This window comes from Coturnix japonica, chromosome 1 (assembly GCF_001577835.2).
Source record: "Coturnix japonica isolate 7356 chromosome 1, Coturnix japonica 2.1, whole genome shotgun sequence".
NCBI classification, from domain to species: domain Eukaryota; kingdom Metazoa; phylum Chordata; class Aves; order Galliformes; family Phasianidae; genus Coturnix; species Coturnix japonica.
The window spans coordinates 100,375,153-100,397,353 of NC_029516.1; the positions used below are offsets into that span (position 1 = coordinate 100,375,153).

Here is a 22,201-nt window from a genome sequence, read left to right on the forward strand (position 1 = left end):
CAACACTAGCTATAAGCAGTTAATTAAAGGCATATCTTCACAGTAATGAGAACACTGTGAGGGATGTGGTACCCATCCCCCTGTGCTGGAGCAGCTAGTTGAGCATCTTCCTGAGCTCTGAAACAGAGCAAATCAAAATGTAATGCTTGTGAGACAGGCTATGCACTGTGTTTTGAAGGAACCTGTCCAGTATAAAAAGCTTGGAAGACCACATCAGGTTCTCAACCAGTAAGTAACTGCAAGCTGAGAGGAAAGAAAAGAATTTCCTTTGCTGGCCAGAAATCCATTTATAAGTCAGAATCAAACAATGAGACATTTACAAAAAGACAAACTCAGGCATTTCATTCCCTACCAGGAGAACCAAATAAGGTTGAAGAAGTTGCAATTAATCTGCATTTAACATCTTCTGGTATTCGGGCTGTCAGGGTAACCTGCTTTTATGTAATTGAACTAATAGCTGTGGTTTATTAAGATCATTAAATCAATGCTGTCTAGTAAACTTTCCTTTTATCTCATGTCACCTTATCTGCCCTGGAGAAAAGAAATGGTTTCCTAGAAGCACATCCTTCCGCATCATACACGAATTGGGTGACAGGCCCTGACACAAGCTGATCCAGGGCTCCACACTGATTGTTTTAATGGAAAGGAGGAAGCTGCTGTTCTTAATGAACAGTACAACAGCTATCACTGTACTGCTACACTCGGCTAACAATGGCTGCAAGCAATCCTTGACAGTACAGACATCCCCAGTTCACAGCACTGTTGTTAATCTTGCAGGCATAAGACACAGCTGTTAACTAAGGAAAAGTGCAGTGTGATCTGCTTTGCCAAAGGGAGTCTCAAAGCAAATGAAGATTTTTTATTATTGGCTTGTTTGATGGGAAAGGATTACAAGGGGAAAACACCTACTTGTGTTGTGCCTCTGCCACCATGGTGAGTCTGCAGTTTTCAAGCCTGCATTTTGCATAGAACATACTATTAAAGGAGATTCTACACAAGGAAAGAGGGCTGGGTATGCTTGGGGCACTGCATGGCAAGCAACATGCACTCTAACAAATATCAGAGGGGAAAGAAAAGGAAACACAGACCTGAGGAGTGCTATATTTTTTGAGTATGTTAGCTGAGGTCCCTGAACATTCACATCTATATCCACAACAGCAGTTAGTGAAATCTTCAGATCCTGCTGATGCTGACTCTCTTTCCCAGCTTTAACTGTCCTTGCTGCCAAGGTGTATTCTTCTACATCCCCCACAGCTAAGCTGATTTCTGTTTTTTATAAGTCCCAGACATTTACTTCCTCAACCAGGGATGCCATACAAAGGGTATGTAGGTATAGACTAATGTAAAGAAGTGGTAGGATGTAGAAATAAAAGCATGTGAAAATAGCTGTGTAAACCATGAGTAGAATATACAAGAAAGAGGAAAAAGCTTTCCTGACTTCAAAGGATTGGAGTGTGTGTTTTGTATGATAGATACACAAAGACACAAAAACCTGAGGCAGAGGTAGAGGAGAGCATCAAGAAACTACTTGCATATCTGAATGCCATGCATACTGGGCCCATTGAAAAGCTCTTCATCTATAACCCCATGTAAAAGCACTGCTGAGGGTGGGCTTCTGCATTACCACATCTCTTCCCTTACCCAGCTCCACTCCCTTCACTACTTTCTCTACACAAAGGTATGTTTTGCAAAAGCAGGAGGGAGATCTGCAGGAGTGAGGTATCCTCACTGCGGCAGGGTGGTTATCCTGATTTATGTTTATCTGCATCCCAGCACATCTATGGTGACTGCCAGAGCTTTCAGAATCACAGAATCACAGAATGGCCTGGGTTGGAAGGGACCTCAAGGATCATGAAGCTCCAACCTCCCTGCCTGGCAGGGCGACCAAAGTTCCACGTATACTAGATCAGGTTGCCCATTCAGCCTGGCCTTTAACACCTCCAGGAATGGGACATCCACAACGTCCCTGGGCAGCCTGTTCCAGGACCTCACCACTCTCCTAGTAAAGAACTTCCCCCTAATATCCAACCTAAATCTTCCCTCTTTCAACTTAAAACCATTTCCCCTACTCCTACTGCAGCTTTGCGAGAGGAAGCTGCTCCTGCTCCCAGAGGAATTCACTGCATCCCACCTCTGGCTCTGGTGGGATGCTTGGGTGTCCTTATTTCTGGGTGGTAGACTCTGTTACTCTTGTTGCCCTGTGTGTTGATAGCTGTAGTCATTTTGTGCATCACTAGCAAATCTATTTTCAGAAACAGACCCAGAAAACTTGCACATTCTAAATATTAGTGTTGTGTCAGTGAAATGCTGTAATTATGGTCTAGCAGTGCTGACCCAAAAGCCCTTTGCAAAGAACTCCACCAATAACTGTTTACCAGTTCATTTGTTGTGAAGTTTTCCTCCATGCTTAGCAGCAATCTCCAGGAACCAGTCGATACCTTGCTAGGTTACTGCACATTAGACACAAAAAGCACAACTGCTTCACTAATTTGGCTAAATATAAAAAACGTAATGCACTGTGAAGCCTTTTATTCTGATGGCCACAACAATGACAAAGAGTGAAATTATGGTCATGCCAAACAAAATGCCATTTACAGTAGCCTTGACAATGTTTTTCATGTCACTTACTTTGATTAAAGGTTTTTCAGTGGAACTGCTGCCAGAACTTTTCTTCTCTGAAAGAGCTAATATTGATATAGCCTAAAAATACCTTTTCTGCAAAGTGTTATGATTGCTCAAAAGCCTAAATGTAGAGCAACCCAATGAGACAAGCCTCTCTTATTTGTCATCCTGGTGAAATAAGTTTCAGAACATAAATCACACATCCTTTAAGGACCTTGCTGAATCAGTGCCTAACTACCTACATTTAAGAAGCTTTGTCACTGCCAAAGTCACAGATTTCACAAAACTAACAGACCAGAAGAAGACCTGGCCAAATGTGGATGACGAAAATCCCACTGACCCTTGGTTCCTCTTGCGTGATACCCATTCATACCAAATCAGAAAGTAGCTTAATTCCTTCTGGATGTATTTGCCTTCCACTGGACAAGAATTTTTCTTAATTAGCTAAGATGATTTTTATATACGCCTTACCTTCAGAAAGATATTCCGAGTTTCAAGTAAAATCTCCTACGTTTTTTTTCTTTTTTTTTCTTTTTTTTTTTTTTCTTTTCCTGCTTTTTTTCTTTCTTCTTTTCTTTCTTTCTTTCTTTTTTTTTTGCCTCTGAGAATATCACTGATGTCAAATGTGTGAGCAAACCTCTCAAGTCAGCTGAGGGCTGCTATAGCATGGCAGAATACAAGGGCTACTTTGAATCAGAAGCAAATTGAGGATATTATCTTTATTATTGCCAACCCCTGATGTCTCTGGGCAGAATGAGTGTGCCCGTGTCTATTTTGCATGCAGCTCGCTGCTCTCCACAGGTTCACCTTAAGACTGAAGGCCTCATGGGACTGGTCCTGAGGTGCAAAGGAGGAAAGACCTCACAGTGCAAAATAACAGTCTTGGATTTCCTTTAAATCCTGAATCAAAATAAGGCCTAAGAGCAAAATGTGCCCTACAAATTCAGGTTTAAAAACAGTTTCCTTTTCTGTATGCATCATCCTCTATGTGGATATGCTGCAGACTCTTCCTTTTATGCTAGATGCAGGTTTGAGTTAATCCAGTTTTCCCTGGGTAACATCCCAGAGAAACAATTCCAGTTTCCATGCTGTTCACATTTGCATGGCTTTATCTTTCACCAGAAGGGAAGGGAGACCACAAGCACCTATACAGCTCCCTCAGTGAAACAGCTTCCACAGAGCAGAGTTCAGAGTGGAAAAACTGGCTGTGAATAGTAAGGTTGTTCATTAAGGAAAAACCTAGTGGAGAAAGCTCGTGCCCAGATTTAATGAAAAGTTAATGAAACACGTGGAACATCCCTCTGATCTGCAGCTCATTTTGAACAGAAGCTGAACTCAAACAGGTGCAGCTGAGGTTTTTGATAAATGTTTCATAGGTATTTGTGCATAACCCCAGAACTGGGAGGCAGCAAGGGACCTAGCAGTTAAACCATGAGGTGCACAGAGAGAGTCAGGATAGTGTGTTGGAAGGAAGGTCCTTTCATGTTTTTAAATGAGAAAGAGAATGCTAATAAGAAAGTGGCTTTTTAATTTACTATTCTTTGTCTATCAGCTATTACCTCTGAGTAAATTAGCTGGTAATTAGTTGAAGGAAAGTCAAATATAATTAAGATACGTTGAAGTACGTGATCCTATTTACGGTATTGCTACTACAAGATTAGAACTAAAATGTTGGCTTACATTTTGCAATCTACTGTTTGTCTTTAAAGCTTGCTTGCATTACTTATGTTAAGTCTGGCCTGCATGTAGTCATTACAGTACAGAAAGGAAACAGGTAATGTGTGCAACACAGCTCAATCCTCATTTTGACAGTAAGCACATTAGGAAGTCGGTTTGCTGGTTGACATGTAGAAAAGAGGGTGGAAATCTTTAATGCAATCAAACACTCAGATACTGCAAAACAAAGAGACACTGCAATTGAATTTGTTCTGAAGTTTATCCTATCATGTAACATAACCCCAACCAAACTGCAATGCTGAATACTTAAGAGTTTACAATTGCTTTTTCTGCTATGTGTAAATTATAAATGCTTGTTTCTTTTCCAGACTGTGCAGTTAATGAGACTCTATCTGCTTGGAAACAGACTTGTCGGTTTAGAGAGGCAAACTATGTGTGAAACACAAATGGATAACCAACAGGCTCACAGCTCTGGAAGTAACACTTCCTGACAGCGCTGGGACAGCACTGCTTTAGCTAGGAGAAGGCAGTCAGAGTTGCTTATGCAACATAATATGCCCTGGCTGCCTTAGCATGTGAGGGATTTTTCCCTGCTTCACCAACCCCAGTGAAAGAGCCATCCATTAGAAAAGCACTTCCCAGCAGCCTCATTCCTCCCTGTGTCTTACCATTGTGTCATGTCTCACGCACATCAGGTGCACCTTTTCTCAAAGATGCTGAGTAAAACTAAGTCATTTGTTAGCTCTAATTAGCCTGGAAGTAGCAGGAAACGCTGAGCTGATGAAAAGCAGCAATGCAGACTACAAAACCTCGTAAAATATTCATCTCTAGTTTCTACAGTGCACTCTGTATATAGTGTTAAAAAGCATCTTGAGTCCATACAGATCTTTTGTCTACATGTTGCAGAAGCTTTCAGAACAAAATGCCCAGTGTCTTAGGAAGGTGAGAGTTCCATGTGTGGCATTATGGCCTTCTATTTCTCCAGAGTCTGTAAAATGCAGACCTAGATCGGACTTATTGCAGGGCTCCCTTCCCACTTTCAGCTTAGCTTTGATAAAAACAACACTACAGATGCTGGGTTTATTCTGCATACTAGAAAGCTGAGAAGTAAAACTCAAAAGAAATCAAAGGATTGGAGAAAGAAATGGGAAGGAGCAGTTGCTTTGTGAGTAGGGACAGAGCTGCTCAGCAGCACCCTGCAACTCCCTCAGGAGCTTTTCTCCAGAGGCTTCCACCCTGAATTCCTCCTCCCCTGAACACTTCATGTTGCACTTCATGAGGCAGAGCAGCCTCAGAAGCATTGCTGACCTGATTGCGAAGTATCACATTAACAAAACACGACTTTTTTTTCCCTTTGCTCAGCCCACTAGTAGAGTTTCTGCTCAATCACTCCATGTGTGTGGGAGAGAAATCCAGACACTGCTGCATTACTCACTGGTCTGAATATGGAAAGTGTTTCCATATGTTTTTTATAAAGTGTGTGTACACATTACAAACTGAACTTTTAAATCAGATGCTTTGAATTTCTAACAGTGATAAGGGATCAGAACTAGGCTGTCTCTGTCACGGAGAGAGAAAAGAAAAAGTCTTTTAGCTTACCGACATCTAATTTTTTCCTTGGTTTTTATGCCAACATTTTTGATGGACACATCAGCCGAGATAAAGGAGATGATTGCAGCCAAGTTAGCACAACTAACAAATTACTGAGACTTGAAAGCATTATTGTGGTCTCTCTTCTTTCCTCTCTTCATTTCAAGAAAATATTGTAGTGTTTATTCTTGGCTGGTTTTAACTGTGATATCCGATGCCTGAGATTCAGATACTATCAATTCATTCATATATAGTTATCCTAAACACAAAGGAAGCATTAGGCACACTAAATGAATGAGTTTAATTACCTCCAGCCAACCTGAATAAAGCAGTACCATATGACAGGCAATGAATTTTTCACTGACTCAACTATATCTGTTCTCACAGAACATGCTTGGGATACTACAGCTGTGGTTATGATTTCTAACCACTGGGAAAGTCCAGCCATCACCTACAAGTGCACTATCTGTCACAGGTCCTTGAGATTACGAAATGTGATTTGAGATAGTAATGAACAAGAATGAGAACTTAAAAGAATATGACAATACCTCCAGTTTGCTCCAGTTAAGAAGTGGGAAGCCTCTTCAAAGTATTTTCTATTGTGGCTGAGGAGAAATGGTAATGAATTTGAATAAACTGATCCACAGATTCTATCAGGCCATATCACTTTATTACCAGCATAGCACAAATGGGCAACTCTTATGCGGGGAACAACTTAAGAATCATAGAATGGCTTGGATTGGGATTTGCAGGGCTGCACGCAGCCTATGGGCCACAGGTTCAACATGCCTCATCTGCTCCTTGATTTTCACCCACAGGCACTTGAGCTGATTGTGGCTGCTTCTCAGAGGCAGTTCTTCACACTCTATCCACCCCCTAACATACAGGGCAACTCCTCTGCCCCTTTTTTACTGCCTGTCTTGTCTAATAAGTGTGTAGCCCTCAATCATCCCACCATGACTGATTACAATTAGGTCAGAACTGCTCTGTGGCTTTCAGCTATTACTGCTTATTACCCAGGTTGTGTGCACTGGAGTAAAGGCACTTCAGCCAGGTCACTGTCAAGGTTACCTTTTCTGAGGAGTCCTTGCAAGATCCTCTGGGACAATTCAGGGGTATTTCTTCACTGTTTCCTAAATTGATAACATTCTCTAGTCTTTCTCTGTCACATAGAACTCCAACCCCTTCCCCTATCAAATCTGGTTCAAAGCCTTGTAATCAATCCAGCCAGCATTTTTCCCAGAACATTTTTTGCCCCATCTGCTCAGTTTCACTCCATCCGATTCCCACATAACCTTGTCTCTCAAAGGCCTGTCCAAGATCACTCTACTCAAAGCCTTGATCATGATGTCATCCACTCAGTCAGTTATTTATCTCACCTGATCTCTTCCTTCTTTCTGACTCGTAGCTGCTAATCGGAACCAAGGAGAACACTACTTTCACTCTTGATCCATTCAGTGTCTTTCCAAAGCATGCAAATTCTCTTTTAAATATTCTTCAGTTTCCTTGTTGCATTCTCCTGATCTAGCTTCAATGAGAATGAGTGAATAGTAGTCATCCTGTACTAGTGATAGTAGAATCCTACCTGATTTAGTAGACTCTTGATGCCTCTAACATGTGTCCTTAGCAGACAGAAAACCTGTCTGGAGAGGTCATCTGGGTGGCAAATGGGGATTTCAGTGCCCCTCGGTGAGGAGTCCCCAATTACTAGGACTCTTTGCCCTTTTTTGTTGGTGCTAGTTTTGATGTGATTTCTTGGACGATACTGCATAATATGCATTTATTTCCTGGGGTCAGACAGTTATGCAGACCTTCTTCTTTTTTGAGTCACAGAGCCTCATATCTGTTGCTCAGGGGCACTATGGTGGTAGTATGAAGATGCCTCCTTATGCTCCAAGCAGCAACAATGGTCCATCCCCCTTCACCTTGTATGTTATTGTGACCTTCTTCCTCAAAGTGGGAAGCTGAATTAGCTTCTTCTCCTTGCAGGGACCTTGGACAGGGATGTCAAGTCAGCATGCATTGGCCCAGACTGTGCCCTATCCATCTTCCTCTCTGATTCCAGGATACCTCTCAATCTTGCCATCTGCTCAAGAAGTTCACTGGGCAGTGACTACAACAGTGGCCATCTCCAAGCTGTCCGAGTTGTCAAAGACATCATGGGAGACATCAGAATTTGTCCTGCCAGGAGGGAGCCAGACAAGGGCAGGAAAGAATAAGAGAACAAGGATAACTTTTGCAATGGGGAGACATTTAAGGAGGAGTCTAGGAGGACAGAAGAGTTTCTGTATGGGAAAAAAGGGCAGGAGAAAGCAAGAAGGTATGGAAAGAAAATTCACTAACTCACAGGTCATGAAGATACGAATTTGGAGGGGGGCTCCATAAAAGAGGGAAAGGAAAAAAAAGAAGTCTGGTAAAGCTAAAATCTTGAAAAGAATCACTGGTTGTAAGGCATCAAGGCACCTTTGGGAAGATAATTGCTGAGGTAAGAGGCAGCCTGATCCTTATAAAGAAAATATCTTTTTCCTGGAAAAACAGACACTGGAAACTGTTACTGTCTAGGTAGAAAGGGTGCATTTGATTTGAGTTGAAATATATAGAGAAGGGGTAGTTATGGTGGATGATTTAGAGATGTTACTGTGTGTGAAGACAGAAGGAAATGTAGTTTTCAAGTATGCAGAAAACCAAAACTGCATGGTAGTCTGGCACAGATCTTGACAATGAAATGGCTTTCAAGGAACTGTTTCTCCTCTGTGCATGGTTGTAAAAGCAATGCCATAAGAGAAGGAACATATTTTTTTAAATGCATAGCATGGTTTCTAGAGAGAATAGATATTCACTGAGGAGAAAATAGGTCATGGGGTAGTAAAGGATATTAAAGATTTATCCTTGCAAATCACTTCCAGAGCTAGCCAGGTTGAGACTGCACAGTCAACAACAGCCTGAGAGAGAGCCTTGGTTCTAACCTGAGCTTCATGTACATTTGAAGCCTTCTGATCCTGTGACTTAAAAAACAGCCCTCAAATGGGCACTTGGGGGCAGTGGTTGCTTGACTGTAAGTGAGGCAGAAACTACCTAATTGTCAGTCCGGAATCGTGCAAAAGCCACCCTAAGCAAATAACCTTAATGAGAAGGCAGCATGGGCCAAACCACAAGCTCTCCAGGTCTCAGAAGGCTTCAGTTTTCGGAAATACATTCATGTTCTGTCATGGCATTGAATTATTAAGTGATTCCTTGGTTTTAACTGGCCCTTCAGTTCTGAGGAAAACATCTGGCCATGAAAGGGCTCATAAAAAAGGAAGAGGCTGCACATCCAAGTTTGTCCCTTCCTATTTAGTTATTAGCTACACTCTAGCTTTTCCTGGCTTTTTATTTTCTCAGTCAGAAGACTGAGCTATGAGAAGTATGCATGAAACATCTGTGCCAGGATCTTCCTCAGAGGATGTTGGGGTGGATGCTTTTGCTCTTTACTCTCTCCATCTGAACAAACTATTTCATGCCTATGTTTTTAACATCATTTGTTGTTTTTATTGAGCTCCTGTATCTCCTTAAGGCCAGCAAGCACCAAAACCACAGCATCATCCATTCATGTGTTCCATGGTTTCTTGTAAAAGAAATCCCAGCAAAGAGGTAGGGTGGAAAAGGAGAGGGATTCAAACCTTGCTAACAGTCATCAGAAAGTCCTCTGAACAGTGAATACAGCCAAGGCTGTGTTAGTTCTTTTGCATGACTTCCTTTTCATGGGATAAAATGTGCTTGGCGTGGTTTCTTCAGGCAGCAATAAGAAGAGAACACAGACAGATGTATGTAGACAGAAATAACCCACTCCTCGTCTACAGCTCACACCAAGACAGCTGGCCACAAGATGTTTTTGATCCTCTAAGATGTCTACCTGGACAACCATAATCTTCTGTCCAGGAGAAAATACTTTTCTTTTAAGCAAGTTTTCTTTATCAAAGAGGCCAAGATGGAAGCAGGAAGTGTTCAGCCCTACAACAACAAAGGGATGACACAAAAGCAGTTGGGGCTTCTTAAAAAATTTGTAAAAAAAAATAAAAAGCACTGGTAAAAATGTTAGGTTTTTATCACAGTCTTTTATGGATTATAAAATGATTATGTTCCAAAGGACAACTAGGAAAAATGTCAAGGCCCCATTCTTGGGAATTAATCTGAGGAGGCAAAAGCAATTCAGTAGGTGATTTCCATGGTCAGCCACGCATAAAATAAATGTCCCCATCAGAAACTGGGGATTAAAGTGAATGGTTCAAGCCTTAGTGGTTTAAAGGGAAAAAAAAAAAAAAAAAAAAAAAAAAAAGGAAGAAGACTTATGGCATTTTATGTTTGAATTTTGTTCCCTTTCTTCTATGCTAAATTGCCCAAACTGCGTAAAACATTAAGGCAGTATAAAAAGAAACACAATTAGTGAAATCAAAGCACAACACTGGTAGAAAAAAGAATTATCTTAAAGATTCAAATATTGAAATTTCTTTATCCACCTCTTCTGAGATCTCTCTGTGTTGGGTTTGTGTGGTGAGACTTTGGAAGAAAGGTGGCTGCAGGTGTGAACTCTGTGACAGATACAGCTGGCTACAGAAGGACCTGTCATCGGCCAAAGCTGAGCCCACCAGCCCAGCTGGTGTCATCTATGTGACAGTATAGTTCAGACAGGCTAAAAAACACCATACGATAGCCGTGAGAGAGAAGGAGAAAATGTGAGATATGTAACTCTGCAGGCACCAAGGTCAGTGCAGAAGGAGGGCAGGAGGTGCTCCAGGCACACAGCAGCAGCTCCCGGAAGACCAGGAAAGGTCCATGGAGAAGCAGGCTGTCCCTCTGCAGACCACAGGCAACAAATGGGGCAGATCTCCACATGCAGCCATGGAGGAGGCCATGCTACACCAGTTCATGTAGGACTGTATCCCATGGAATGGATCCCACCTTGAAGCAGGGGAATAGTGTGAAGAAGGAGCAGCAGAGACCATGTATTACAAATTGACTGTAGACCACATTCACTATTCAGCTGTGCCACTTAGAGTGAGGGAAGTCGTAGAACAGCTGGAAGGGAAAGAGGAAAGTTAAGACTGGAAAGAATGAGGATATGGGAAGATGCTTTTAGTTTTCCTTTTGTTTCTTGTTGTCCTGCTCTGCTACTAAATGGCAGTAAATTAAATTAATCTTCTCCAAGTTGAGTCAATTTTGCATGTAATAGGAACCGGTGAGCAATCTCCCTATCCTTGACCCACAAGCTCTTTCATCTCACTTTCTCCTCCTCTCTCACTAAGAAATGGGAGTGAAAGAGTGGTTGGGTGGGGGGCTGTCAGTTGGCCGAGTTAACTTACCACACTTTCTTTCACAATTACTTAAGAAAGAGCTAATTAAATCTATTAATGTAAAACAAAACTCTTTGGTGACATTATATTAAACTTGCCATATTTTATGCACAAATCAAGACTGCAGATTTTATGCATAATTAATTTTTTTAATGTTCCAGTTAATAGCCCTCTTGGTTCATCAGCCAAACAAAGGAGCACATTGTTTCACAGGAAATCCTGTAGAAAAAAAGGCAAGAGAATCTCATTCTTTCTGTGTCTCCCTGACATGAGCCCATAGGAGCTTTCTATTATCAAGCAGATAGCTACCGGGAGAGTAGCTGGAAGCATCCCATCTCACTTCAGGGAGTGCGCGAATGGCAGAAGTGAAGAACCTTTCCATTGTGAAGGGTGAAGGGCCTGTCTCCTCCTGCACCAGTACTCCAATAATGTTCTTTAGAAGCAGATCCAAGTGGAGAGACCTACAGAGGTTGTCAAACATCTCATACAAGTACTGTTATTTTCCACAGGCTTTGCAGTAAATTGAATTAGAAGCCCTGTTTATTTACCATGGTAATTCTAAGGGCTATTATTCTTGCAAGGTTAATTTTATTTTATTTTGCCTTAATAATTTCTTAATGACATAAAAATAAAAAAATAAAAAAATGAACTTTGGTCAATTAGTTCAGCATGTTCCTTGGCAGAGAGCTAGAAATGAAAGGCCATAGTCTAATCTCAGTAAATTCAATAGAGACTGATATCACTGAGGTCAATGCTGAATATGTTGCCATATAATACATGTTGCCATATAATACATATGAATATATGGTACATATAAGACATATGAATATGAATATGTTGCGATATAATACATGATGCCAGAGGCAGATCTAGAAAATGAACAGAAAAGCATACAAAGTTTGATAGATATTTAGCTGCCATCCATCAGTACTTGAAAATAAACCAAAAAGAATGAAAGAAAATGTGATTCTAAAGTAATCCTGGTTTTCTTTTTATATAAGAAAAAAAGATGCATAATTAACAGTACATAATTCAGAATTAAGAGCCCATGATACCTTTGTCTGAAAATGCTAGCAAAGGTCTGGGTTGCATCACAATTCTGCGTCATCTCAATCAGGTCATTTACCTTTCTGCGTTGCAAGATTAACTTTTCTCAATTAATGCTAATATTGGATTTTTTTGTTCTAATCAGACTCTTCCAAAAGAGCAATACACAGTGTAGGATTACTGTTCATAAGAAAAAAAGAAAAACAAGCATATTATGCCTGCTGGGTTTTCACTGTTAGTGTTCCACTTCCACCTACACTATTAATAAGGCTCTGGGTGAAACTGGTTTCTTTGATGATGGAAAAAAATAGCAACGTACTTCTAACAGAATTTTTTTCCATGTAGAAACTGTTATAAGCAGAACAATTGTGTGGATGCAATGAAAGGCAAATGTCAGAGTCTGAATCTTTTCCTCTCAATTCATTTAACAGTGACAGTGCAGATGCAAATAGTCATCCAAGAGAAGTAGAAATCACATGCACAAAAANAAAAAAAAAAAAAAAAAAAAAAAAAGGAGAAAAAAAAAACAACAAAAAGCCTACCACAGTAGTCAGGCGGCCTTAACTTTATAGTATGTCAGCTGCATGGAGATCAAAGATAAAAGAGTCCAGAGGAGCGCAGATTATGCAGCAAGAGGGCCACCTCACATTTAAGTCCCCTCTTTTCCCCTTTGCCTCAACCAGAAGCCACAGAATCTGTTCTGAGTGCATTATGGCCAATTTCTAGTTTCTGGCTTTGTCTGTCACAAAATGTGTGAATTTAATCCCTTACAGGTGGCAAAGGTTTGTTGACTGAAGACAGCTTTGAGGAACAGAGCACTTAGCGGTTTTGTATGTTGATGTTTCATGCCTGGATAGAGAAGGAATGATAAAACCTCCACAAGGTTGGGTTTTACACACTGGATAAAACGCGCTAGAGAGGTTTCATTATTACTGCTCTTCAAAAGCTCTCTGTAGTGCAGCCTCACTGAATGTGATACATTCAAGTCATCAGGAATGAAGAGTTGTGGTATTTCACATAGGGTAAGGCTATGAAACAGGAAATGAGTAAAATGAAAGGGTACTGAGATATCTCTTTGTAGCTAAGAGGGCTCCAATTCAGCCTTATCGGACTATTGCAAGCAGAAGGTGCTTGAGAGAGTATATGCCAGGTACACAGTAGAGTCCTTAAGCCTACAGAAAGGAAAGGGCATAGGTTAAGGCTGTGGATCAGGACAAAGCCCACTCCAACCGGAGAGTAGTCATGTACTCAGGCAGGATATTGTTTCCCTTTGCTGATCTGCAGTGTATCTCAGAGCTTCCCAGGCTGGACATCCTCTAATTACAGTGATTAAGGGATGGGCCAAAATACTCATGTGGCTAATGCCCATCCTCTTCTGAATCCCATTTCCTTCCCTCACAAAAAAAAGGAGGAAAAAAAGAAAAACAAAGAAAAAAAAATTGTTTCAGAAAGCTAGGACTAGTGCATATTTTCTCCTAAGAATATAACTGCTTGCAGATCACAGGCAAAAGCATGGCGATGGTTTGCGAGTGATTCTGTTGTATTTTCAGTGTGCCATAGGGTCCCTCAGTGCAGCAGAACACCCCATCTGTGTGCCTTAATACTATGAATGACACTTTGGGTGGAGGCAGCAAGTGGCCTTGAATGCATGGATGGAGTTTTCAGGACCTTATAATCAAGGCAGAAACATGTCAACTTCCCACAAGGAGCTGCTGCCTCCCAGAAATTTTGAGGAACTGTGGTTTCTTCCCACAGACTTCTGTTCTGTAACCCTCACCGTAACCCTCAGGCTACAGTAACTTAAATGGGATTGAACATTATCCCACAATGGGCTGCAGTCTGGATTTTTGCTATTATCTGGAAAAGCTCACTCTTTATAGAGGTGTTACTACCAGTAAGATCCTGGGACTGGAGCTCTATGAATGAGATCTTTAAGAGAGGTATAGCATTCAGTAGTGCTACGTATGAGAACAGATGAAGCATATAGAAAATATATTCTTAATCTGTTGCATAAACTGCACTACATTAAAGCCAGATCTCTTTTGGTCAGTGCTAGAAGTATCTCTAAACAAATATGAACAATCTTAGACCCACCGTGACTCTTTTTAAAAGTACATGTGCTTATTTTTCTCTCAAATTTTAGAGTAGTAGAAAGTTTTGGAAACACAGGACAGCCTGGTGCAAGCATAGAGTCATATTCAGGTAAATCAGAGCACAGCCAAAGGTAATTTCAGAGGATTGTAGGTTTGATTATCTGGTTTGAGAGCATTCTCCTCTGGAGTAGACTAACTCCATCCTTATATATAAGCATGTGTATTTATACGTGGCATATAAATATAGCCACAGTGATGTGGTTTACTATCAAACTACAAAACAGGTGTCCATAGGCCATAGCATAATGACTGATGAAACAAAATCAGATGCGTGCCTTGGTGTTCTGTTTGGTAGTGTCTGAGATGTTTCCTATCAAGAGTACACACTGTTTGTGTCAAATGCATCTTGAAGGAAGTACATTGCAGGGAATACTGCCATCCCTCTCCTCTGCCAAAGTTTTGGACCTGTCTGCTGCAGATGCACATGCTGCCTCATGCCTGCCCTAAAAGAAATATGACATTTTTATATCCTCTTTTATACTGCCAGTGCATATGGCAAACATACTGCAGACAGTTACCTTTTCCATAAAACTTGTTCCAGATGTATCATCTCTACCACTCTGATATTAGTCCTGAGTCCTCATTGCTCTGCCTGCAAATTAAATCATCAGAGTATTAACTGTTGTCAGCACTTTGCAAAGTTGGATTTATTATAACTAACTTTTGTAGGAAGCAGACACATATCCTATGCTAAGTAGATAATTTCCTGCTGAGAGACTAAACATAGCAGGAAAATAGGAGGACACATAGAAACCTTATCAAATTGACTCCTTGAGAAAAACTAGATGGAAACATTTAGGGAAGCACACTAAAAATGAGATGTAATTACTGGTCATCCAGGTAGGGTCTGTAGGTTTTCTTTTAAATGCATTTGAGAACATACTCAGTGAGTTAGCCCCAGAAGAGAGCTTTCCATCTGTATCCTCATCTCTGGCCCCTCAGGCACTGCTTGAGCTGCAGTACCTTGCATGATGCAGAGGTGGAGGCCCACCACCAGCGTGGGCTCTGTGGCAGACATTTCTGAGGAGCCTGAAGAGCCATGGGCTTAGGAGTCAATGCTGCTCCATCCAGCTCTAAAGGCATGCCTTACAATTGAGTGAGTGCTTGGGAGGTTTGGCCTACTCACTGCTCAGCTGATCATCCTCGCACTGGACCCAAAGATGGGAGTTTGTTCTCCCTCAAAGGCATGATCCCATTGCAAACTGTTGACAGTGAGGTGTTGAAAGTGTGCTGCCCACCAAAAGCAAAGCAGAAGTAGCTCTTCTCTGAAGTGAGAGGGCTATGTTCAGCCTGGGCATGTGGTGAGGAGAAGGGCGCAGACAGGCCAGATCTCTTGCTGGGAGGCCACCTAGGGCCCTGGTATGTGATGACGTTTTAAGGGTTTCTGGACACACGTGAGGCTGGACAGTGTAGAGATGAGATATGATGGTGTGTTGGCATGGATGACGTGGCACTCCTAAGGAGGTGGACAAGTTTGCTAAAGGATGTGCCTTACTGCTGCGTTAGGGGCAGGGACCAGTGGGATCTCCCTCAAGGGCATGGCTGTTGATGGCACTAAGGGGAAGGAGGCAGAAATTTGGCATTGTTTATTTCTACATGGGTTTATTTTTCAGTTCAGAAACTTTTGTAGTTTCCCCCTGATACCCACTCAATCTGTGTTACTTCTTGCTATTAAGCAATGTCAGTCATGGGGTCTAAGACCATCTTATTTCTTGCCAACGTAGTGCTATTGCTGTCTGAATTCTCTAAAGGAATTAACACTTCAGGCATCAAATCATGAAATCATTGTAATAGGCAAACATTATCTGCACTCAGGTCACATCTCCAAAGGTCTAACATTGATTTTAAATTCTGCAGCCCTGCTCAGGCCCTGGCAGGCTTAGAGCTGCCAAATCTTCTGTCAGCTTCCTTCAGAGACACACATGGCTGCTGTGGGGGGGCTGGACAGAAGAAGGAGAACAGGGAGAAACTACTTACTGCATAATGAAGGTAGCCACTCTGCGTCCAGAGGCTAGCCATTCACAACACTTTGTCTGCACCACAGATAATTTGAGTTCTCTTATTTGAAAGCCAAATTGTCATCTTCATTTCTGTAGATGCAGAAAACATCCTAAAGAAGCATTTGAGTCTTTTGTGTAGCCCAGAAACAAATACTGGATCCGTGTAAGTACAAAAATCTTAAGTTTTTAAGTGCCATTAGAATTCACCTTGTTTTGCCTTCCCTTTTCTCGTTTTTTTTTTTTTTTCTTTGTTTTTCCTCTGATAGTATCAAGAGAGAATATATTGCTGCAAGTGAAATAGCTTTGATCCAGGATTTCTCCGTGCTCTAAAATTGCAGTTCTGTATACCCAAGTGACAGCTAGGTAGGGGTTTCAAACAACCACTTACTTAATGAGCACTTCTTCATTAAACTCACTGCAGGAAGGGCTTGAAGTTCATCTGCTTCTCCTGTCCTTCGCAGATGAGGCTCTGTAATTCCCTCCTGAATTCTCACTCTGTTTTTTGACTCCAAGGCTCTAAAAAAAGTTATTAGTGATGGGCTAGAAAAAAAAAATGAATATAGATTTATGATTGTATTTTATAATTCACAACTATATGTGCCCCTTTTAGAAGCAATAGAAAGAAAGTGTGGAAGAAAAACTCTGGTTAGGAACAGGAACTGGGGTTCTCAAGACACACGCTGTCTCTATGCCAGTATACTTTGAAGACATACCCAAACTAAATCTTCTCACCTGCAATTGCTGTTCTGTTGTTATTGCACAAACAGCTGGTGAGAAGTAAAGGCAGAGAGCTCTCCAAATACCTTCTTTATGGCCCTTTCACTGCCGGAGCCACCTGCCACATGGAAGGCTGGTTCCAAATCCCCTGTGAGCAATTCTTCAAAGAGCAGATTTTGCACTATTTTCTCCCTTTCTGCTCTTCCATCTCTCCTTCTCCCTCTCACATCACAGTCCTATATACAGTATTTACAGTGTTGGGTGACAATAAAGCACACCTAGAAAAAGTCTTGGTGTAAAGAACTGCTGTTCATGGCAGCTCCCTTCCATCTTGTGTTGCTGAAGTTTCTCCAGCCCAAACATACATGGGTAGCTGCAACCTCTGTTGCAGTAGACCAGGAAGATGTGGACTGACTATGCCTGCATTTTATTTCAGATAGCAGTGGTACTCCCCTGCTATTTAGCATCTGAAGACAAAGCTGAGCACAGCTCAGCCATTCAAGACTGTTCAAACATTTTTTACATTTAGCTTTTTTTCCAGGAAACTCTGTGGTACAAAAGGAACAGTTCTGCTTAGGTGAGTCACTGGGCACATTCCTATGGGCCAAGCCAAGCGTGGGATTTCAGCTAAAAGGCATTTTTATGGGAAATACGGAATGTGACAACTGTTTGCATTGGAAGTTTCTTCTCAGACTTGGGGCCGTGTTTTCCTGAGGGTATATGAGCTCCTAAGCACTTCCAGGAGAGTGCGACTGAAACATTTTTGCCTCTTTGGTCATACATCTGCTTACCATATCTATAGCTTGCAAATCCTGTGTTTGGAGCCATGGGCACTTGCTTGTTTCTATCTCTTTTTCATGCCCCTTCTTATTAACATTTTCGACAGGTTTAGGTTTTTCCCTTAGGAAAGCTTGCAAGAAATGAGTAAATGCTTATGTTGCTGCTTTTCATCTATTTATTTTGCCTGTTTGTTTTTGCTCTTCTTTGGAGACACTATGATGCATAAATAAGCTATGACCTGTCATCCCAGAGGGAGGAAATGGGAGACGGTGCATGGAAAATGTTTTCTAGTTTTCCTCCTTTAATTTTGGTAATGACATCATACTAAATGATCAGGCTTTTCCCTGGAATTGAGTTTGCTGTATTTTCTTTTAATCATCCCAGGTGTATATGCTCACAGTGAATCCGAAAACAATTTGGAATACTTATCTTTAAGTCTTTCAAGGTCTATATTATACCCCATTTAAACAACCAATTAAGGTTTAATTTCATTGTAGTTTTCAGATACAAGGCAATCACTGTCTCCTGCAGTGCTGATAAGAACCACAGCAGCAAAGGCTAGCACTCCAAGTAATAATTTAAAGACAGAGAAAGGAGGTGAAAATAAAAGATTTACCCCCTTTGAAATCAAGCAATTATAAGCCTGCAGTGGCCATTTCCTGCTGCGACAACTGCTGGTTAAAAAATGAGAGATATCCTTAACATATAGGCTTCACTGTCATTTGGGGGTGAAATAGTTTTCGTTGGTTTTATGTAATTTTTTCTTAGGATTTTTCTTTTCTTTCTTGGTTATTGGAAGATTTTTGGGTTTGTTTTTTGTTTTTTACTTTGGTTGTGGAGTTGATGAATGAGTTTCTTTGCTCATATTAAGGCAGAACAAGTAGCAGCAACTCCAACTGACTCAAAAGCAGAAGTTTCCCCAGTGCTTCCCAGTTCATTTTAGTGCTGACCTGTAAGTATCCTTTGCTGTAGAGAGAATGCCTTTGAAAAGCCGTGTAGACTATTCCTTGAGTGTCTTTGCAACAGAGGCTCAGCTATCAACCTTCTTGCATTTGCAGTTAAGCAGAGTGTCTGGTATGTGACGATTTTGTGACACAGATCCCTATCAGGGAGAAGCTAAGCTGAAAATTACTTATTTCATTTCACACAAGACAGGGAATGGAGGCAGGGCTGGAAATAAAGCACTGTAGCTAAATTCAGAAAATTCAAATAGGAACAGCTTTGCTGACTTCACCAGAGTCTGGCTTCTGATTACAGTATTTGAACCAGACTTCTCCAACTGCTTAACTCAATGTCTCCTTAGTGTCCTAAGTAAGGATTTTACTGATTAAGACTACATGTATGTTACTGTACACATCAATGTAGTTAAAAGTTGAGTTTTTTCTATTATATTGTGTTTTTCTTAACAGTAACAGTTAAATAAGAGAGAAGAATCGACTGGAGATTGAAAGCATAACATGTGCAGGACATCTGCAGATATTCTCATGACACATAATAAATTAAAAAGCCCAAATCTTTGGAGGTTTGACAGCATAACTGCAAAGGAATGACTACAATTTCAGTGCTAGCTCTTTTCAGTGTATTAAAGGCTACTGCCTACTTGTTTCCACAGTGATGTTTACGGTACTAGCATCTTCTTTTTCTCCATGTTCTAAATTAAAAAGATGGAAAGGAAAAGAAATTTAAAAAAAATAATAATAAAAATTTGCCTCAGGGTGTTTTGGTGTCTTATTTTTTGAATCCCAACTTTGCCACTTCACTTCCTTTGGCTCCAGCATCCACAGTATGTCAGTTCAAGGTCACATGCCATGTTGGTATTTTTTTCTACTTGTTTCTGAAGACCCAGTTTCAGAAGAGAGTGGCTACAGTCAGGTACTGATGGGTACTTGCCAAGAACTGCAGCCTCAGGCAAAAGCAGATGCTGCTGGGCAAGCTGAGGAAGCTAGTGGATTTCAAGCACCTGGTCGCTGCTAAGTTAAAGCACACTGACTTGTGTCCATCACTGTGAGGTCTGCTTGGGCTTTGCCATTTACTACAATCAGAGATGCCCTTGCCTTTGTGCTTTTGACCAAAGTCTGTTTTCAGGTGAAATTAGGTGTGATCCCTTGAGGCAACAGGCCTGGCTGGATTATCTTCTTCCAAGTGGTACGTCTGTTGCAGCCCTGTTGCTGAAGGAGGACAGTGGCTTCCAACTCAGGGTGAGTGAACAATGATTATGGCTCATGTTGTTGTTTGTCCTATAAATACAACAGAGGTCACAAGCACTTGACTATCAAGCACCAGCTGATTGAGGAAGCCCCTTCCAGGATTTGCCAGCAACCTGTAACCATGGTGGACACAGAGGCATGTTACTGGGAGTGCTCCCCGCAGGCACATGTGTGGATGTGATCTCATTACACTACCAAAGGGTGTGAGCATCACAGGGTCATTTGTTAGGTGGCTGTAACTTCACAGCTGGCACTGAGGTAAGAAAGATACCCAATCCTCACCTGTTGGGGAAGAGAGAGGACAGGTGGTCTGAAGTGTAGAATACATCAGGGTAGAATGAAAACATGTCCACTTCTAAATGAAGAACAGGTTGGATATTATGAAGAATTTATTCCTAGAAAGAGTGGTGAGGCAGTGGTACAGGTTGCCCAGGGAGGTGGTGGAGTCATCATCCCTGGAGGTGTTCAAGAACTGTATGGATGTGGCACTGAGGACACAATCTAGAGCAGTCACAGGCATGGGTTGATGGTTAAACTAGATGATCTTATTAGTCTTTCCAACCTTAATGATTCTGTCATTCTATGAACATCAGGAACACCAGCACTATCTTCAGGCCAGGACTGGATGGAACTGCAGGGCTGATTTGAAGGAGACGGCATAACCCCACAGAAAATAGAGGAGTAACACTACAGAAATGCACTCCTTTTGTTCAAGTGGTGGGAAATTTACACTGGTTTGTGAAATTTAATAAATATGCATTCTCCACATTCTCAAGTAAGACATGGATTCTTCTTCTCTTTAAAGTTATTATATTATATCCAGTGCTCCAAATTCATGCACGTTTATAGATTATACAAGGTAGCAAGATGGTCTGTGGCCAAACTGTGAGAAACAGTTGAAAGGAAAAACGCTGTTTCAAACTGAGAAAGATACGTGGTATGGAGAAGGAGCTCCGAAACCTCAGCCAGTCAACCACCCTCCTGCCCCTGTTATTTTTATATTAAAATTGTTTTAGGCACTAGCACATGGGAGATGAAAAGGGGGTATGAGCTCTGAGATGAGAATGATGATTTTCCTTAGGGCAATCACTGCTCTCTCTTAAAGATAGGCTGTAGGATCCCCAGACTTGTAGTGCCAATGTAGGGTACATTTTGACAGCTCATATGTCTTCCTTCTTCTTGTGGATGGAGTATGGCCCACCTCTCATAGCCCTCACACCTGCCAGTACAGCCCCATCTTTCTCACACATGACCACACTAAGAGGCTGGAAATGACCTAGTGAGAAATAAAGGTTGCTAAAATGGCCATCTGCATATGGGGTCTACTGGTGGTCACTACAGTGAAGTGCTTTCAAGATGGCACATGGAGCAGAAGTCTCACTGACAGCTTGCTTACTGCACTCGTGCTTATATAAAGTGCTGGAGGCTCAACCAAAAATTATGTGGGAAAAAAAAAAAAAAGAAGTTAGCTCTTAACTGGGGGAAAAAGTAACATCTCCTAAAAAATTGGAAAACAGTGAAGTGAGAAGTGAAGACAATCAATTTGCATAAATGCAAGGTTTAGATTTTGATAGGAACCACATCTTGTCTGTTTTACTGAGCCTAAATTGTGATACAAAGACACTTTGTACTCCAGAAAATAAGTTATATATACGTAAGAAAAACACATTTTCACAGTTTCAGAAGTACTGTATCACTGTTCTGAGCAAATATTTTTTTGTTGAAATCCATAAGTTAGATTTAAGTGAATAGGAAATAATTAATTAGCAGATTTGCAGTCAGCTGTTGTGCAAAGCTTAGCTGTAACTCAGTGCTCTAGGATCCATATTAGAGACCAATGCTGGACCTTCCTCTGAATCTTGGCCAATCACACCTTTGGTCGGGCACTAAAAGAGGGAATAAACTGCGGAGAACACTCCACAGCTTCTTTGATTTAAAGAGTTGTTATTATTATTATTTTAATAAATGTTGTTTATTTAATCTGAAAGCAAAAGTGTTAAGACTTAACTGCCTATTAAGATTAATTTAAATCCAAAGTATCATTTTTTAAAGTCTAAATTCTCCATTGCAAGAAAAAA

The 22,201-nt window shown here is 41.1% G+C and overlaps 2 long non-coding RNA genes across 2 annotated transcripts; both read left to right on the forward strand.

The window, feature by feature from the left end:
- Nucleotides 1-15,879: 15,879 nt before the first annotated feature.
- Nucleotides 15,880-18,944, forward strand: LOC116654419. The gene is made up of 3 exons (XR_004309654.1): nucleotides 15,880-16,582; nucleotides 17,678-17,713; nucleotides 18,788-18,944. It is a non-coding gene; the product is annotated as an uncharacterized LOC116654419 (long non-coding RNA).
- Nucleotides 18,945-19,996: 1,052 nt separating this feature from the next.
- LOC116654418 lies at nucleotides 19,997-20,894 on the forward strand. The gene is made up of 2 exons (XR_004309652.1): nucleotides 19,997-20,114; nucleotides 20,717-20,894. It is a non-coding gene; the product is annotated as an uncharacterized LOC116654418 (long non-coding RNA).
- Nucleotides 20,895-22,201: the final 1,307 nt, after the last annotated feature.